Source organism: Hyperolius riggenbachi, chromosome 12 (assembly GCF_040937935.1).
Source record: "Hyperolius riggenbachi isolate aHypRig1 chromosome 12, aHypRig1.pri, whole genome shotgun sequence".
Classification (NCBI taxonomy): domain Eukaryota; kingdom Metazoa; phylum Chordata; class Amphibia; order Anura; family Hyperoliidae; genus Hyperolius; species Hyperolius riggenbachi.
In genome coordinates this window covers 220,426,418-220,445,778 of record NC_090657.1, presented here as the reverse complement: position 1 = coordinate 220,445,778, position 19,361 = coordinate 220,426,418, and the positions used below count along the sequence as shown (strand labels likewise).

The following is a 19,361-nucleotide window of genomic DNA, read 5'->3' as shown; positions in this document are numbered from 1 at the left end:
GTTTTTATGCAACGCAATGATGGCTGCATGCATTTCTTTGCTGGTCACCATGGTTAACAATGGAAGATCAATGATTTCAAGCATCATCCTCCTTTTAACATGTCAAGTCTGCCATTCTAACCCAATCAGCCTAAAGGCTCATACACACATCAGACCATAGTCTTTTGAAAATGAAAGATCACAGACCAAGTTTACCCCCTTCCATGTAGTATGAGAGCCATACTCTACACAGTCTATTCTATGGAGCTGCACTCCCCATCAGACAGAAATCTTTGCAAGATGCTGCACACACAGGTGCTGTACACATTCAAAAGATCAGTATCTGCAAAAGATCCGTTCCTGCAAAAGATCCGTTCCTGCAAAATGCATTCATAGTCTATGATATCTGCAGATCATCATACACACCTTCTTTAACAGACATTCATCTGCAGATCAGATTCACCAGGATGGATTTTCAGATCTGCAGATGATTGTCTGATCTGCAGATGAATGTCAGGTAAACAAGGTGTGTATGGGGATCTGCAGATCTCATAGACTATGAATGCATTTTGCAGGAACGGATCTTTGGCAGGAACAGATCTTTTGCAGATACTGATCTTTTGTGTCTGTACAGCATCTGTGTGTGCAGCATCTTGCAAAGATTTTTTTCTGATGGGGAGTTCAGCTCCATAGAAAAGACTGTGTAGGTATGGCTCTCATACTACATGGAAGGGGGTAAAATTGGTCTGTGATCTTTCATTTTCAAAAGACTATGGTCTGATGTGTGTATGTGGCCTAATGATCTCCAGCATTGTGCTCATCAACATTCTCACCTGAGTTAAGACGATTACTGAAATGATCTCAGCAGGTCCTTTAATGACAGCAATGAAATGCAGTGGAAAGGTTTTATTGGGATTCAATTAATTTTCATGGCAAAGAAGGACTATGCAATTCATCTGAACACTCTTCTTAACGTTCTGGAGTATATGCATATTGCTATTCTCAAAACTTAAGCACCAACTTTTCTAATTTCCAATATTTTTGACAGTCTCAAAACTTTTGGCCAGGACTGTAGAGTGAGGCAGTAGTGACCCTACGGATACCTGCAGTTGCTTCATTTTCATGGCCACCCTCGCAACTCTCCTCCACACCCGCACACAAGGAAAAGTGCGGGGAGGGGGGATGGGGATTCGTGGGTGATTGCAAAATGGACTGGAAATGGTTAACCTCCCAATAACTGCTCATTGCCTATACCTATCCTATCCGCCTTCTGCCTCATCTCCTGCACTCCAAGATAGAACAATCTTCACAGAGCTCTGTGCAGCCAAGGTCGGTGAGTAGCGAGGCTCTCAGGGTGAAATAAAAGTAAACCTGTTAACCCTCACAGGCCTTTTGCTTGTAGAAGTTATAGTGGTGTGGCTGATGTTAAAGGACAGCTGTAATTAGAGAGATATGGAGGGTTCCATATTTATTCCCTTTTAAGCAATATCCGTTGCCTGGCTGTCCTGCTGATCCTCTGCCATAGCCCCTGAACAAGCATGCAGCAGATCAGGTGTTTCTGACATTATTGTCCCATCTGACAAGATTAGCTGCATGCTTGTTTCTGGTGTGATTCAGACACTACAGCAGCTAAATAGATCAGCAGGGCTGCCAGGCAACTGGTATTGTTTAAAAAGAAATAAATATGGCAGCCTCCATATCCCTCTCACTTCAGTTGGGAGGTGAGGAGGTGATATGCAGTTCATCGGCTGACACCCAACACAGTTGTGCAGTGCATTATGGGAGTGGACTGCTTTTTCTACCAGGTTCTCAATTTTGTGGTTGTCCACAAAAAATCGCCCACTTAAAATCCTGCATACAAAGTCCATTTAAAATTTTTTTTTTTTTTACAAAAATTGTAAAAAGGTTCACTTGTTCCATGTTGACTGTTACAACCACGGGAACTGCGTAAACAGTACACACACTTTTTTTTTTTTCTCTGAATTTGGTTTAGTAGTTCTCAGAAAACACCCAGTCCTATTTCTAGTAACAGCTTTTGCTGCTGAGTCTCCAGAATTACACATTATTAAGGCCTTAGTTCACCCGCCTGGATGGTTCAGTGTGAGAAAGGTGAACCAGGGACTGAGTCGTTACGCAAACCCTTTTCATATCTGACTTCCAGAGTATCGCAAAATGTGGTGTTGCCAGGAAGAGTGGGAGGAGTTTCCTTCCTAGCACAGAGCACATGACCTGATCCCGCCCAATCGGTGAGCAGCATTGGGTTCTCTGGGTGGTGGTGTAGTAGCCTCTTTTCATAACTATTTAAAAAGTTAAGTCCCTAAGGTAACTATTTATGTATTTTTTTTAATTGTAAATTTTTTAATTATTTTTTTTTTAATTACAAAAAAAAAAATGGGGAGTGTGGGAGGTAAGGAGTTAATTTTTTGTGTACAAGTAATGTATTTGTATGTGAAAAATGCTTTAGGGTGTAGTTTTACTATTTGGCCAGAAGATGGCAACAGTAACTTTTTGTTTAACCTCCTTGGCGGTTAATTTTTTTTTGCAAATGAGCAAAAAAATTTTTTTTAATTTTTTTTTTGTTTCATGTAAAGCTACCAGAGTGGTAGCTACATGAAACACCACTAGAGGGCGCATGTGGCCCTCTAGTGCGATCGTCGCCGGCATCAATAGCAAACAGGGGAGCGCGTATATAACGCGTTCCCCTGTTTGGCTTCTCCTGTCGCCATGGCGACGATCGGCATGTCGTCATGGACGTCAGCCGACGTCCTGACGTCATGCGCACTCGATCCAGCCCATAGCGCTGCCCGGAACTCATTGGTCCGGGGAGGGCTCTGGCCGCTGCGTGCGGGCGATCGCCGTAGAGCGGCGGCGATCGAGCTGTGCGCGCGGCTAGCAAAGTGCTGGCTGCGCGCACAGCACTTTGAATGGGGCGAATCGCCCCAGCAGGCCCTGAGAAATCCTCCTGCGCGGCATAGCCCGAGCTCAGCTCGGGCTTACCGCCAGGGAGGTTAACCACCCTGGCGTTCTATTAAGATCGCCAGGGCGGCTGCGGGAGGGTTTTTTTTAAATTAAAAAAAACTATTTCATGCAGCCAACTGAAAGTTGGCTGCATGAAAGCCCACTAGATGGCGCTCCGGAGGCGTTCTTCTGATCGCCTCCGGCGGCCAAAAGTAACACGGAAGGCCGCAATGAGCGGCCTTCCGTGTTTTGCTTACTTCGTCGCCATGGCGACGAGCGGAGTGACGTCATGGACGTCAGCCGACGTGCTGACGTCAGCCGCCTCTGATCCAGCCCTTAGCACTGGCCGGAACTATTTGTTCCGGCTGCGCAGGGCTCAGGCGGCTGGGGGACTCTCTTTCGCCGCTGCTTGCGGCGGATCGCCGCAGAGCGGCGGCGATTAGGCAGCACACGCGGCTGGCAAAGTGCCGGCTGCGTGTGCTGCTCTTTATTTCATCCAAATCGGCCCAGCAGGGCCTGAGCGGCAGGCTCCGGCGGTAATGGACGAGCTGAGCTCGTCCATACCGCTAAGGTGGTTAATGCGACCTCCAAGCGTCCTTCCGGATCTATATTTTTTTTTCCACAATGATCGCGCTGCTCAGCGGAGAGCAGCGGATCATTGCGGGGCTTAGATCAACGAACGGGAATGGATTTTCCAGTTCATTGATCTCCGGGCGAGCGGCCGGCGGCATGTTTACGAGCGGGAGTGCGCGCTAGAGCGAGCGGGAGCGCGGGCAGCGGCGGGAGCGCGGAAAGTACGGATTTCTCCGTCCCTGGGGGTGATGGGATGGAAAAAGGGATGGAGAAATTCGTACGGGCGGGGGTAAAGTGGTTAATGTGTACATACGGCTGCTTCTACATTGGTAAAACATATCGTGAATTTAAGGAGCAGATAAAAGAACATACTGCAGACATCACGGGGTGCAACTTTAAATCCCCTATATCTCGGCATGTAAACTTAAAACATAAAGGTAATGAGGACTATGTCCGGTTTGTGGGTTTGGACAGAGTCCACGCCCACGTGAGAGGAGGCGATATTGATAGACAGTTGCTCCAGATGGAGCGAAGATGGATTTTTGAATTAAGCCTCTCAGGGAAAGGGTCTCAATGATGCAGTGCATTATGGAGCCTTTTTACCTCCGTATTGAACAAAAACACATTTTAGTGAAGCTTGTAAGAGCCTGAGTGTATGCTTCACTTCCCCTCGCCAAACCTCCTTTTCACCCTCCGCTTCGCTTGTTTGGAGCCTTGTCTCTTACTTACAATAAGCATGCCATAGGGAGGTCCTCTAGACTTCCTCCTTTTTTCATTGGATGTGCAGTGGATTTCATTTTGAAGTACCACTTTTATCATTATTTACTGCTGGTGATTTGCCCGCTGCCTGTGCGCATGCGCGTCTGCATTAGTGTATGTGTGGTGATTATACCCGCAGGTGTGGTTATATTTTGTTTTGTTTACATTTCATATCATGTTTTTTGTTTTCCTTTTTGTTCCTTTTTTCCTCCCCCTTTTTGTTTACTGTATGTTATGTTCCCCCCTCCTCTCCGTCACTTAGATGCCAGTGGGTGTGCCATTCCTTCTGGCAACCACAGGTGTCTAGCTTGCTTGTCAAGGACTCCGCCCTGTGGGCGGGTCTTACTGGGACGCGCAGAGATGGCTGGGTCTCCCAGTCAAATCGCCGTATGGAGCGCACTTCCTTGCGCTCCATGGTGATACGCATGGTGCTTCCTTTCCCCGTCCATCGCTTTGGCGGTGGGCGGGCTATGTGGACGTCGGGCTTTGTGATTGGTTGAGCTGGCGCTGGACGGGGAAGATAAGGGGGAAGCCTATATATGTGTTCATAATGGCGGCCCTAGTGTTTCTACATAGGGAACCTCCACATTGGCTATCATTCATGAACAGGCTGTCGGTAAACAGAATCAGTGCGGGAAAACACCGCTGGCGAATTTTTAGACTTCTGGGTGGGCATTCATGAAGATGTATCCATGTGCGGAAGCAGTGCGGAGATTCCCCGAACTAAGCTGGCGGTAGGCAGGCGGTAGGCTTGCGGAGACACGGAAGCTGCCGAGTTGATACATTTCTCCGTGTTCCGCTCTGCTGCAGCTGCCTGGGAGGTCTGTGTGTCTCCATTCACTTACATTGGTATCGCCACATCAGAGGGAGCGGTACTTCCCGACCTCACACCGCTTGCGGTGATCTTCATGAATTAACATTTTGCTACATTTGTACCGATAATCACCGCACAAGGCGGTGATTTATCACTCTGCTCGGTAGTGTCATTTTTCCATGCGGAAAGAGGCTTTATGAATGCTGACTTTGCCGAGTGGTCGGTAAAGTCAGCTGTTTTAAGCATTTCCGCATGCGGAAATGCTTTATGAATGATAGCCATTGTGCTTTCCATCTGAAGAGGCTGATATGGTGATTCAGCGAAACAGGTCATGGGAATAAGTGCTTGTGAATCACCCATTTCAACAAATCACCCCCTATCTGGATCAGGGCCGGTTCAAGTAACAATTGGGCCCTAGGGCAAGATTAGCCTGGGGGCCCCCAACACCCCTGACCAAAAAGAGTCATTAGAGGTCCTTTGTTACAGCCAAATCTCCCTCCTGGGCCCCTGAGCTGGCTGCTGACCCTCCTCCAATCACCTCCCAACTTAACAGACTCTGCAAAGTCCCTTGAGAGCAACAGTTAAGATGGGGGAGGGACACCTTTGGGCCCCTACAGGCTGTGGGACCCTGGGGCAATTGCCCATTTTTTCCTATGGTAGCTCCGGCCCTGATCTGGATTATCCTTCACACGAACGGGACTGGGAACTATGAATGGTCCACAGTAGTTTGTGAACTTCTGATGTGGAGCTATGAACTGTTATAAGCATTTAATGGTGGCTCAATTATGAGACTTCTGTCTGCTGGAAGACATTTACCTATAAAGCATGTTTTTGGACTGCGAGTGGGTCCTTTGGACATGGTATACTGCTTTGCTTCATCAATCATGGCAACTTGCATGCATGCTCTGTGATGCATAGGAGCTCTGGCTATCTGCATGCATACTCTTTTCTGATGTACATCTGCGATTGAGATTGTGATGCATACGAGTGGAGGATCTTTAACTCGCCTGCTAACCTGGAAGCTTCATATTCAGCATTAACCAGCTTGCTTTGCCTATATATGCATGCTTCCGTTGCTGTATGCTTACTCTGGAAACCATCCATCATTGCCTTGCCTGCACCAGTGATTTTTTTTTTTTTTTGCCTTATTTTCAGGACCTATTCAGTGCACTTTAATACCAGTAGGATAGCAGGAGAAAAAACAGAGAGATCCGGGAGCCCAATCTGGTGCAATATGGTTGGTTACTAGATCGGAGTGTAGCAATAAACTATAAATTGTACTCACAAAACTGGGTTGCAATAAAGACAACCACTCATGTCCACTTGTACCGTCCCCACTCGGCCTTTGGGTCCTTAGAAGGTCGCTGCTCCAAAAAAGTGATTTGTAGGTCAAGAGATGTTGGCCAAATCTCCCCTACTAGCAAGAGGGGTTTGGAAGAACAAAGAGAAATCGAGATCCCAATATGGTGTAGTATTGTTAAGTTGGTTGTGGTTTAAAGCAAAATATTTAGAAATACTCACAAATCTGGGTTACCCATAGGCAACCACTTCAAGTGCAGGTGGGGAGTATTAGAACCTGACCCCACTCAGGTTATTAAGATGTCGCTCTCGGTAGATAGGAAACGGGGTAGCACCCCTCCACCGAGGGTGGAATCAAGATTTCAGCAAAGCTTGGTGTACAGAAGCGCCAGAGTAGAATAAAAATGTTTAAAAGCCGTCTAAAAGAGGGGGATGTTCAGGTGGACTTACCTCCCTTGAAAATATAGAACTCAATTGAGTCACAATATATCAAAACAAAAAACATTTTATTTAACTCTACTTAGTGCAACGCGTTTCGCAGGTGTGGTCCCGCTTCATCAGGCAAACAGGAGTATAACTCAATGGGTCTAAATGCAGAAGTGAGCGCTCACTTCTGCATCTAGACCTGCGAAACGCGTTGCACTAAGTGGAGATAAATAAAATAACGTTTTTTGTATTGATATATTGTGACTCAATTGAGTTCTATATTTTCGAGGGAGGTAAGTCCACCTGAACATCCCCCTCTTTTAGACGGCTTTTAAACATTTTTATTCTACCATAGCAAGAGGGGGGTTGACTATTTAGGAACAAGTAGGAGGTGCCCGGGAAAGGATGTAAAAGTGTAATTTCAAAACTCTATATGGCAGTATCCAACTATATTATAGAAATAGGTTGTCCTACCTTATAGGGGTCCCCTTAGGGATAGAGACAAGTGGAAGTTCAAGTAACAATGATTTATTTAAATGGTGCACTAGACAACGCATTTCACGGTCACAGCCGCTTCCTCAGGTCAATAACAGTGCCTGTTTAACATGAGGTCCGAGCGAATTTACACTTGTACATCCTTTCCCGGGCGCCTCCTACTTGTTCCTAAATACTTTAATGCCAGGAATTTTGCCAGGACGGAGGACTGCAGCCTCCCTAGGGTGGAATAGATAGATGGGGCAATTCATTTTTAATTGAACCAGAATTAATTTTTGTATATATGGGTTTTTTGTGTGATGTTGTTTAGATTAATAAGTTTGATATAATAGTTTTTTTGCATGCACCCAAGAGCCAATTTCTCTTCTGTTTATGTTTATTTTTCAAAATCGTTGGCATGGTGCATGCATGAAACAGTATTTATATGTAGGAGTACATTTATTATGGAAATTTTATAATATTGGCTATTCTTACTGCGTGGTTTTCCTTTTTCTAGTCAGGGCCGGTTCAAGTAACAATTGGGCCCTAGGGCAAAATTAGCCTGGGGGCCCCCCAACAGACACGCCCCCGACCAAAAAGCACCATTAGGGCCCTTTTCCACTAGCAATCGCAATCACAAATCACAAACGCCAGTGATTGCGATTGCGATTTTTCATTAATTCTGTTATGCGATTGCGATTTGCGATTTTCATTTGCATGTATTATCATTGTAAAAATCGCTCCAGCAAGCGATTGCGATTTGCGATTAGCGATTTCCAAATCGAATCACTGTAGTGGAAAATACTTCTCATGCTTTCTATGATAAAGTAACAACCCTAGCGATTTAAAAATCACTAGCGATTTGCGATTTTGCGATTCAGCAATCACAATCGCTCTAGTGGAAAAGGGCCCTAAGAGGCCCTTTGTTGCAGCCAAATTTCCCTCCTGGGCCCCTGAGCTGGCTGCTGACCCTCCCCCAATCACCTCCCAACTTAACAGACTCTGCAGAGTCCCTGGGGAGCAACAGTTAAGATTGGGAGGGACACCTTGGGGGCCCCTACAGGCTCTGGGGCCCTTGCCTATTTTTTCCTATGGTAGCTCCGGCCCTGTTTCTAGTGGTAATATATAGAACCTTAACCACTTCAGCCTTCAGTCATTTTCACTTTATGCATCCGAGCAATGTTCACCTCCCATTCATTAGCCTATAACTTTATCACTACTTATCACAATGAACTGATCTATTTCTTGTTTTTTCCGCCACCAATTAGGCTTTCTTTGGGGGGTACATTTTGCTAAGAGCCACTTTACTGTAAATGCATTTTAACAGAAAGAATAAGAAAAAAACTGAAAAAATTCATTATTTGTCAGTTCTCGGCCATTATAGTTTTAAAATAATACATGCCTCCATAATTAAAACCCACGTATTGTATTTGCCGAATAGTCCCGGGTATTACACCTTTTAAATTATGTCCCTATCACAATGTATGGCGACAATATTTTATTTGGAAATAAAAGTGCATTTTTCAGCTTTGCATCCAACACTATTTACAAGCTTTTAATAATAAAAAAAATAGAAATATTTCATCTTTACATTGATATTTAAAAAGTTTAGAACCTTAGATAAATAGTTACCTTTTTTTTTTTTATTGTAATGTGTTTTTTTTTTTTTATTATTAAACATTTTATTTGGGTATTTTTGGGAGAGTGGGATGTAAATAGTAATTTTTTTAATGTGAATGTGTTTATTTATTTATTTATTTTTTTACATGTAGATGTAGTTTTCCTTTTTTGCCACAAGATGGCAACCTTGAGTTTGTTTACATGACGTCTCTCTAAGTACAACATGTATGCTTAGAGGGAAGTAGGGGGACGTAAGAGGCAGAAAAAGCAAGGCATAATTTCCCGATTAATTGATTCCTGGGCTAATGATCCCCGGCCGGGAGAGCGCACACGCTATTGAGAAAAAATAGATGGAATTTTCGTTATATATTCACCCTTTGGCTGTGGAGGAAAATCACGATGAAAAAAGAATGAATAGTGTATGGTGGTTTGTTTTGATTTTTAAAACCAATCGACAAAATTGATTGATTTAATAAAAAAAAAAAGTGTGGACCTTTACTTGGGGTTTGTAGTTACTGTATTTTTTGGATTATAAGGCTCACTTTTTCTCCCCTAGAAGTGGCGGGAAAAAGTCACTGCGTCTTATAATCCAAATGCAGGGAGTTCCTGACTGCGTTCTGCGTCTTATGGTCAGGAGCGTCTTATAGTCCGAAAAATACGATAGGTCTTTAGGGGTTCTGCAATGATGTTATCATGGATGGCTTTAGGTAAATGGGGAAAATGAATTTGGGTATCTTACATTTTCATACTGTACTGACTGTAAACTTGTGACCAGCCCCCGACTGGTGGGGGCCCCTAAGGATCTTGGGGGGCTTAGGCAATTGCCCAGTTTGACTCTATGGAAGCACCAGTCCTGAATGTTATGTCTACGTTATCACTTGGATCAATGAAATGCCAGGATTTTTAGATCAGGTTTCCTTTCATTTAGAAATGTATGTTTGAGAGTTTTTTTGGGGGTGTTTTTTTTTTTTTTTGTTTTTTTTTAAGTAAGGTTTGCTCCTCAGCATTGGTTTAAAGAGAAACTTCAGCCTAAACAAACATACTGTCATTTAAGTTACATTAACCACTTGAGGACCTCAGTGTTAAACCCTCCTATCCTAAAGACCAGGCCATTTTGCATTAAATTGGCCGCTGCAGCTTTAAGGCCAAGCTGCAGGGCCACTCGACACAGCACACAAGTGATCCCCCCCCCCCCTTTTCTCCCCACCAACAGCTCTCTGTTGGTGGGGTCTGATCGCCCCCCCAGTTTGTTTGTGTGTTTTTTAATAAACATAAGTGCTTTTTTTAACCCCTCTCCCTCTACCCCCCCCACCCCCCCCGCCAGCCAATCCCCGTGATCATCAACCGATCACCTCTGTGTCTGCAGATCGCAGCGCTGTACATGTATTTAGACGGCGGCAATTTCTGCTATTTATCCCAGAGTTCATGGACTTTATGCCATTGCATTAGCTCCAGTACCTTTAGGGTGAAAATTTCCCGTTATGATCATAGTACAGCCTTAGTGTCCGACAGTCTTGCATATGATGTCATACAAAAAGGGAGCCTCCCCTCCTTTGATGTTTTAAGGTTTTATTTGTGTGGGCGGGGGGTTATTTGCCATATTTATATCCGAGTGCCTATTTAAATATTATTGAATAAATAAAATTGATCCTTTTTGTACCAATTAATACTCGTTTACAAAGTTATTGGTTGGAATCTATTGTGCGCCCAACTTTTTATAAATCCCGAGCGGCAATAGCTGCTTGGAGACATCTCCGCCCACCAAGCAGGAGATGCGCGCGATTTCCTACAAAACAGAGCCCCAGGACTTTAGGCGTTAGGCGGTCCTGGGGCCGTGGCCACGCCCATCGGCGTGACGCGGTCGGCTAGGAGTTAAAATAGACAGGTAATATAATCTCTTACCCACCCTGTTTTAAAAGAACAGCCAAATGTTTGTGATTTCATTATTATTATTATTTAGTATTTATATAGTGCCGACATATTACGCAGCGCTGTGCAGTATATATATATATATATATATATATATATATATATATATATATATATATATATATATATATATATATATATATATATATATAGTTAGTCTTGTCACTAACTGTCCCTCAAAGGAGCTCACAATCTAATCCCTACCATTGCCATATGTCTATATTATATAGTGTAAGTACTGTAGTCTAGGGCCAATTTTTAGGGGAAAGCCAATTAACTTATCCGTATGTTTTTGGAATGTGGGAGGAAACCGGAGTGCCCGGAGGAAACCCACACAGACACTGAGAGAACATACAAACTCTTTGCAGATAGTGCCCTGGCTGGGATTTGAACCAGGGACCCAGCGCTGCAAGGCGAGAGCGCTAACCACTACGCCACCGTGCTGCCCATGCTCATGGGGGCAGCCATCTTTTTTGGTTGAAAGGAGGTGACAGGGAGCATGAGACACCGTTCCAACTGTCCTGTGTGCTGCTCACCCCTCCCATTTGCTAGGCAACGAAAACCACATCATCAGAAATCCCATCATGCTTTGCGTGGCATCAGGGGAAAAATGCCCGGGCAGTTTTCTTTGATGGAGCAGAGCTTAGCTTCTGTGCAGCTAAAAAATGATGCTTTGGTAAGAAAAACAAAGCTCTGATGCTGTGAAACTGTTAAAGCAGGGATGCCCAACTCCAGTCCTGGAGGGCCAGATCCATGCCAGTGTTTAGGATGGACAGACGGCACGTTTTTTAACCTGATGGACCCCACCTTTCCTGATTCAGTTCCATCAATAAAACTGAGCTGTGCCAAAAATGTGTGAGGCTCTCGGCCCTTGAGGACTGGAGCTGGGCATCCCTGTGTTAAAGAAACACCAAGCCTTTTCAGTGTTGCGGAGTACATTTTTAGTCTGGAGGTTCACTTTAAACAGAGTGAGTGGCAGTTCTGACAAATCCGTTCAATGCGTTTCACCAGGATTGTTATATCTGTATTGCATGGAGTTTCTATTATAGAATGAGACTACACAGAAATGTTTCGTCATTATCCCTTCTAAGGGCTGGTGCACACCAAAACCCGCTAGCAGATCCGCAAAACGCTAGCAGATTTTTAAACGCTTTTTTTAATTTTTATGAGGCGTTTTGCTAGCGTTTTGCGGATTGCTGCTGCGGTTTTCAGTATAGTAGATTTCATATATTGTTACAGTAAAGCTGTTACTGAACAGCTTCTGTAACAAAAACGCCTGCAAAACCGCTCTGAAGTGCCGTTTTTCAGAGCGGTTTGCGTTTTTCCTATACTTAACATTGAGGCAGAAACGCATCCGCAATCCAAAAAATGCCTCACCCAGGCATTTTTCGTTTCTGCAAAACGCCTGCCGCTCTGGTGTGCACCACCCCATTGAGATACATTGACCAAGCAGATCCGCAGCCGCAAGCGGATCTAAAAACGCCCAAAAAGCCGCTCGGTGTGCACCAGCCCTAAGGGCTCGTTTCCACTGTTGCGGTGCGGAATCGCCTGGATTCCACCCCATGCGTTTTTTGCGCAAATTCGCATAGGTGAGGGTATATGCGATTTTAACCATGTCACTGCCTGTGTTAATTTACATCGGTACCTATGCGAATTCGCGGCAAATAACGCATGGGGAAAACGCATGCGATTTCCCTATTAAATACATTGCATGCGATTCGCATGCATTCCACTCTCAGGCGAATTCGTTGGCTCTTTTGTGCGTTTTTTCACCGCTCAAAAAAACGCACATCACCAACGCAACAGTGGAAACAAGCCCATCCACTTGCATACCATGTGCGAATCCGCATGCGTTGGACGCATGCGGATTCGTGATAGTGGAAACGAGCCCTCATACCCAATTGGATTTAGGAGCATGGCTGAATTTGAGGCAGGGCCCCATAGGCCATGGCCTAGGGCACCAGGAAGTAAGGGGCGCCAAGTGTGCTGGCAGTTAAATTGCCAGGCATGCAAACCACAGCGGTCACAAACCCAGTCTATGGGGGTCCTGCTTCCACAGGGCAGAGCAATTGAGCACAGGAAGCATAGGATGGAAAGGGGGGGGGGGGGCTCAAAACCAGGGGAGACACAGTAGAAGAATTTAGAACTGAACAATCTGCGCGCAAACTGTGTTTGGAAGATAACATCCTCCATTTGGTGTATCTGTTTTGAATGCAAGTTGTGTAATCTGCCCATGCTTCGGGTTCTGCACATCTATGTAGCTCCTTATTGTACAAAAATGTAAGGCCTCTTTTCCACGGACAGTTGAACTGTGTGCTCAGCAAGCAGTTGCCAGGCAAGTGAGCAGTTGCCAGGCAGCAGCGAGCAGTTGTGAGAGTTTGAGAGGCAGGGCCGGGCCGAGGCAGAGGCTGGAGAGGCTCCAGCCTCAGGGCACAGTGTAGGAGGGGGCGCACAATTCATTCAGCTGTCATTCCTAATTGTGTATGAAGCAGAAAGAAATAAGAAAAGGGGATACATAGCAGTGACTGCAAGCCAGATAACTAGATATTAAGGTGTTGGGGAGGTTGTGGGCCCTGTGGCTCTTAGTCTAATAGCAATCAGCGTGTGACGGCTGGGGTGGGAGGGATGGAGGGGCGCACTTTGGTGTCTCAGCCTTGGGTGCTGGAGGACCTTGTCCCTGCTCTGTTGAGAGGCATTTCACTGCCTATCTACAGTCCATGGAAAGAGGCCTAAGTCTACTTGTGGCTAGCTGCATTCATGTGTATCAGTTTGCATTCCGTTTATTTAGATTAGGGTTTAGTACATAGTTTGCATCTGATTTGTATTAAAGGTGTGTATTTGTCCCTAGGGGGCGCTGCACACCTCTGTTGGTTTCATTTCAGTTACAGCCTGATTAGGAGCGCTGCCAATTTTTTGATGGTCATCAGTAATACTCGGCTGTCTGCGGCATTTGAAGTAAGCTCGGTCAGTACTAAGGGGCCCAAAGTGTGCCAAGAAATCGTCACCATTACTCTGCCAGCCATCTGTTGACACAAGGCAGGTTGGATCCACACTTTTATGTTTGTGCCAAATTCTAAACCTGGTCTCTAAATGTTGCAGCTGAAACAGTCCCGTCAGTCCAGACATTTTTCCAGTCTCCTGTTGTTCAGTTTGGGTAAGCCTGTGCAAACTGTATCCTCCGTTTCCTGATCTTAGCTGAAAGGAGTGGCACTCAGTATGGTCTTCTGCTGCTGTAGCCCATCTGCTCCCAGGCTCGCTGTGTTCAGAGATGGTATTCTGCATACCCTGGATGTAACGAGTGGTTATGTGACCTACTGTTGCTTTTCAATGTTCTCAAACTAGTCTGCTTATTCTCCTTTGTCCACACAGCTGCCACTCACTTGATGTTTCCTCTTTTTCGGTTCCTTCTCTAGAAACCTTAGAGATGGTTGTAAGTGAAAATATCAGTAGCAGTTTCTGAAATACTCAGACTAGCCTTTCTGGCACCATCAACTATGCCCAGTTCCAAGTTACCAGTAGCGTAGCTAAGGTGCTTTGGGTCCTAGTGTGAGTTTTACATTGGGGCCCTCAAGCGGTCTATACAGGACAATTGATCTGGAGCACCAAAACCTGCCAAGGACAGCTGCAGTGAGAGGTTTAGGCTGGGGAGGAGAATGGTCTATTAAAGGTTACAACTAATCAAAGCACATATAGAGGTGATCATTAGCACTAATAAAGAGCTAATAAAGCAGTTGAAGGCCCGTACTAGCTCCCTACAGCAAATCTTGCAGCATGGGGCACAATTTACACTAGGAGGGAAAGCGCCAGAGGCAACAAGGCGGCCTCATTAGGCCGATTCCCGGAAGATTTAATGCTGAAATTGATCAGGAATTGGCCTGTGCTGTATGAGCAGCCGACAGATCTCTCGAATTAGATTCTATCAGAAAGATCTGTCTCTTGGTCGATCTGCCCATACAACGTTTGATATATGGGCACCTTAAAGAGAATCTGTACTCTAAAATTCTTACAATAAAAAGCATACCATTCTTTTCCTTATGTTCTCCTGGGCCCCTCTGTGCTGTTTCTGCCACTCCCTGCTGCAATCCTGGTTTGTAATGAACAGTTTTAGGCAGTGTTTACAAACAAAAGACTGGCTTCTAACCAGAGTATCATAGGCTGAGAACTAGCTTACTGTGTGACTCATGCAGAGCTTGGAGGGGGTGTGTAAAGCTTCTGCCAATGACAAGCAGTGCTGCACATTCCACACATTCCAGCCTCAGGCTGACAGACACGACAGAGGAAAGGCGATAAGATTTATTACAGAGACAGTGCAAGTAGGAAAGGCTTCAGTAAGACAGATCACATTAGAACAGTAATAGGAACTTATAGGACAGAAGAAATAAGGCTCAACATTTTGTTACAAAGTCTCTTTAAGGCCTCTTTCACAGTGGGACGTTAAAGTCGCACGTTATAAAAAATTATAACGCAGACTAACGCACAGCAATACAAAGTCTGTGCGACATTCACAGTGCTCACGTTGCGTTGTGTGTAACGTGTAGCAATATTTAGAGAGTGCTGCATGCTGTGTGTTTAGCAATACATTTACTGCGTTATGTGTGTTGCACATGCTCAGTAATATTTTTTTTTAATGTAACGCATGCGCCGTTTTCGTTCCCTTCAGTATGCAACGAAAACGGCGCACCAAGAGACACATAAAACAGTGCAAAATAACGTCCAATTTCATGACCTACATGCACTGCATTAGGTGCACATTGTGCGACTTTAACGTCGCATCAAACGCAACGTCCCACTGTGAAAGAGGCCTAAATGTACTGAGTAGCTGCCATGCTATTGGCTGATTAGCTGTTTGTGTTGACAAGCCATTGAACAGTTGTTACCCGATAAATCAGAACATTTAATTGGGGAATGGCAGGCATAGGAGTGGAGAGCGATATAACACAGTATATAAAGGATGCTGCTTTGTGGAGGAGACTGCAGGTCGGCCACGTCATACTGCTGGCACGCACACCGGCTAACACTGTTTATTCTGCCTGGAATAAAATGAAAACCTTTGAACTGTGGTGCTTAAGCAAAACAAAACAAAAAGTGAATTTTATAGAAGAGACCCAAGAGGAGAGTGCAGCTGTATGGGGTAAGTTTCCACAACGACTCATCAGACTCTCCTGTAAATCAACAAGGATTATTTGCCATATTTATAGCTTATTGTTTCCAGAGCCCTTGTTACCTGTTTGCGCACCTGTCCATGTTTCAGTGGAACTTTTGTGCACTCTGGAGCACTTCTCCAGGACTGTATTGTCCGTGTGTGTTCTGCCATTCATCACGGACGTTTTATAATGGTTATGCATTGATAGAACACTGCAACATCTTCTACAGCACTTAAAGAGGAACTTTAGCTTAACGGGGGAAAAAATGAATCAATACATTGCAAAGTGAGAAGTTAAAGAGAAGAGCGATCAAGAAATGATTGATATTCGCCATGTAATTTGTTCATGTTGTTTGATCCACAATGAGCCTGCATGTTATCATCTTTACTGCTGGCAGACATGAAAAAACAAAACAAAAACCAGAACACACCAACTGCTATTATCTATAACCTCACTCCCCTAACCATGCTATAGGCTAAAAGGTGGTTGTTGTGGTTTTTTGTTTTGTTTTTATAGATATGCACAGAGGGAGATACTGGTTGCTTGACAGTTGGAAAAAGCCATTATTTCCCACAATGCAACGAGGTTTACAGATGGGAGACTATCAGGACCTAGGTCCTGACATCACACTGTGGGAGGGTTTCACCACAATATCAGCCATACAGACCCCACTGATGATCTACTAGAGAAAAGTTAAATATTTCTCATGAGAAAGGGGGTATCGGCTACTGAATGAGATGAAATTCAATCCTGGGTTACATATGAGTATGTTGAAAAAGGGCACTGTGGTAATTTGGGTGCTGGGTTCAGCCGCTAGTAGACTATTGTAAAATTACTGATACTGTATTCTACTATTGGGTAATGGTAGTAGAATATTAGAAATTTTAACTGATATTCTACTATCCTCTACCTTCCCCTCACACTAACCCATCCTCTACCTACTCCTACTCTTAATACTAACCTACTGACTGCCGATATCACCGCTAGTATCTACTCCGCCTTCTGCCACCTTTATTGGCCGAGACACAAGCGAAGGACTCTGTCCAATTAATATTGGAGCCTATGTGGTGCCTGTTTTACCAGACGGCTGTTGTATCTCAAATTACCAGCTACTGTACGTCACGTATTGCTTGTAGTCTGTTGCCTCTATCATTCTAGTCTAAAGACCACCAAACAACTTCACTACCCTGGTGATTTTTACAGTTTAGCTTAGCTGTAATTACTTTGGCAATAACTTTATCAATAATTATAACAACTAATTGATCTATATATTGTTGTTGTTTTTTTCAGGACAAATTAGGCTTTTTGTGGCTATTTATTAGTAATGACCTTATTCTCTATGCATTTAAAAGGGAAAAAAGTGAAAAAAATACACAATTTATCCACATTCATACTTTATAGCTTTAATGTAAACAGTTCTATTGTACATTAAACCCACACATTGTATTTGTCTATCCCTCCTGTTTATTTAAACAGTTCATTTGTTTTGATAATGTACTGTATTAGATGTAACAGTAATGTATACAATGTGCTACTGTCTGCTCCTGGAATGTGTATTTTACACTTGTTTACTAATTAACTCTGCCATTGAATTCCCGGGGAGGAGGAGAGGGGTTTTCTGTCAATACTTTACAACTCTGTTGTGATGTTATCAGGTCAGAGATTAATAAACAGTGTTATCTAAGCTTCTGTGGGAAGGAGAGTTCAGAAACTTATTTTCATGTCATAGGGACAGCAAGTGGTTAAGACCTGTACCCACTACGCAATTTTACAGACAACCGTTTTTTGTTTTTTTCTGAGCGATCATTTATGCAATCTTGCGATGTAGGTACAAGCCACGATCACGTGAATAACTACCATTGCGGCGGATCGGATCTTTAAGACATCCTGTTCATGCCCGTCGTGTAACATCGCGTACACCCACCGGCAGGAAGATGAATCGGACAACGCTCGTCAGGTGGGGTGGGGGGGGGGGAGGGGGGCGCGGTCGTCGCTGGATCCATCTTCCTGAGTTGCTAGGGTAAGTATTCAGATTTAGGGTAGCGATACGCTGTACGATTGTGTTTTTTTTTGCGCAATAAGACAAGAAGTCTCATCGATTGTAAACTGAAGGGAATTTTAAACGCTTGCAATTGATCATTTCTTTTGATTGATGTTGAGGGCTTAAATTGATCAAAAGATTGTTGGGTAATATTGATTATAAGAAAATAAATCAATGAGGTGGCGGTCCATACAGTTCTTACATTATCGATACAAGATGGTTCTCTTCACAATCGTTTACACTGAAATGATCAATTATGTATGTTTTCTTCCATTTCTATATCGATTGTGTCCACATTGAGCGTGCCAAACCCTTTCTGCAATTTTGATTAGACAGTTAAAGCAATGCTCTTCATCTAATCGATCGTATTATCTTTCAAAATGTGTTTGTACTTTGACATTACATAATTGATGCAAGGTCATAGGATCGATCATAATATCGATCTTATGATGATTCTTATTGTATAATTGTAGAATGGATGCCTAGCTTTAGGGTGCATACACATGAAAATTTGATGACAATCCCTGACCAATTTTACCACCTATCATGTAGTGTGAAGACTTTGAATACTACGAACAGATTGTGTCAGTAAGCTCTCATACTACATGGAAGTGGTAAAATTGGCCAATCAAAACTGGACTTGTGTACCAGGAAAAACGATATCTGACAACCATAGTTGACGTGGGTGGTGCCATGCACTGCTCTGTGTTTTTATCACGTCAGCAGACATCTGATGACTGATGCTAGCTCTGCGCTGCTCGATGCCCAGATCATCGGAACCCGTTCCAAGTGTAAGCCAAGCACAAGAGGAGCCAATACCTTCCAGTATGTTTATGGGATGTTGGAAGAAGCTCAGAGACCATCCCGGCCAACACAGGAAGAGCGTGCAGGCCCCGTGCACAGAACATTCTGGGCCTGAGACTCTGAAACTGCCAGGCCAGAGTGCTAACCAGTCTCCAAGGCCTGCCCTTCAACTTTCTATAACTGGCCCCTTCCTAGAGCCCTAGTCACAAAATTCCACTATGTCATATTGATGGTATCAGTGTAGTGTATTGGCCCTATCCATGGCAAGAAGTCTGCAGCTGTTCTGCTCCCTTTTTTACAAAGGACAGTAAGGCCTCCTGCTCAGCCCAATGTGCATGAATTGTTAGATGTCTTTTAACTGTTATCCCTACCATAGTCCTAGCTTAATGTCCTACCATATTATTACTATTATGCATTTTATTATGTATATAGCACTGACATCTTCTGCAGCACTTTACAGAGTACATAGTCATGTCACTGACTGTGCACAGAGGAGCTCACACTCTAATCCTACCATAGTCATAGTCTAATATCCTGCCAT

At 44.1% G+C, this 19,361-nt stretch overlaps 1 protein-coding gene across 5 annotated transcripts in view; it reads left to right on the top strand.

Annotated features, from left to right (window-relative positions):
• Positions 1 to 19,361, top strand: part of GCGR (glucagon receptor) — a 197,060-nt gene that overhangs the window by 107,965 nt on the left and 69,734 nt on the right. Inside the window, exon 1 of one of the 5 annotated variants that reach the window (XM_068263212.1) lies at positions 15,938 to 15,962. The exons of the other annotated variants lie outside the window; for them this stretch is intronic. The gene's annotated coding sequence lies outside the window, so the exon portion shown is untranslated. Of the gene's footprint in view, positions 1 to 15,937; positions 15,963 to 19,361 lie in introns of those variants that run through there. 5 annotated transcript variants of the gene reach the window in all.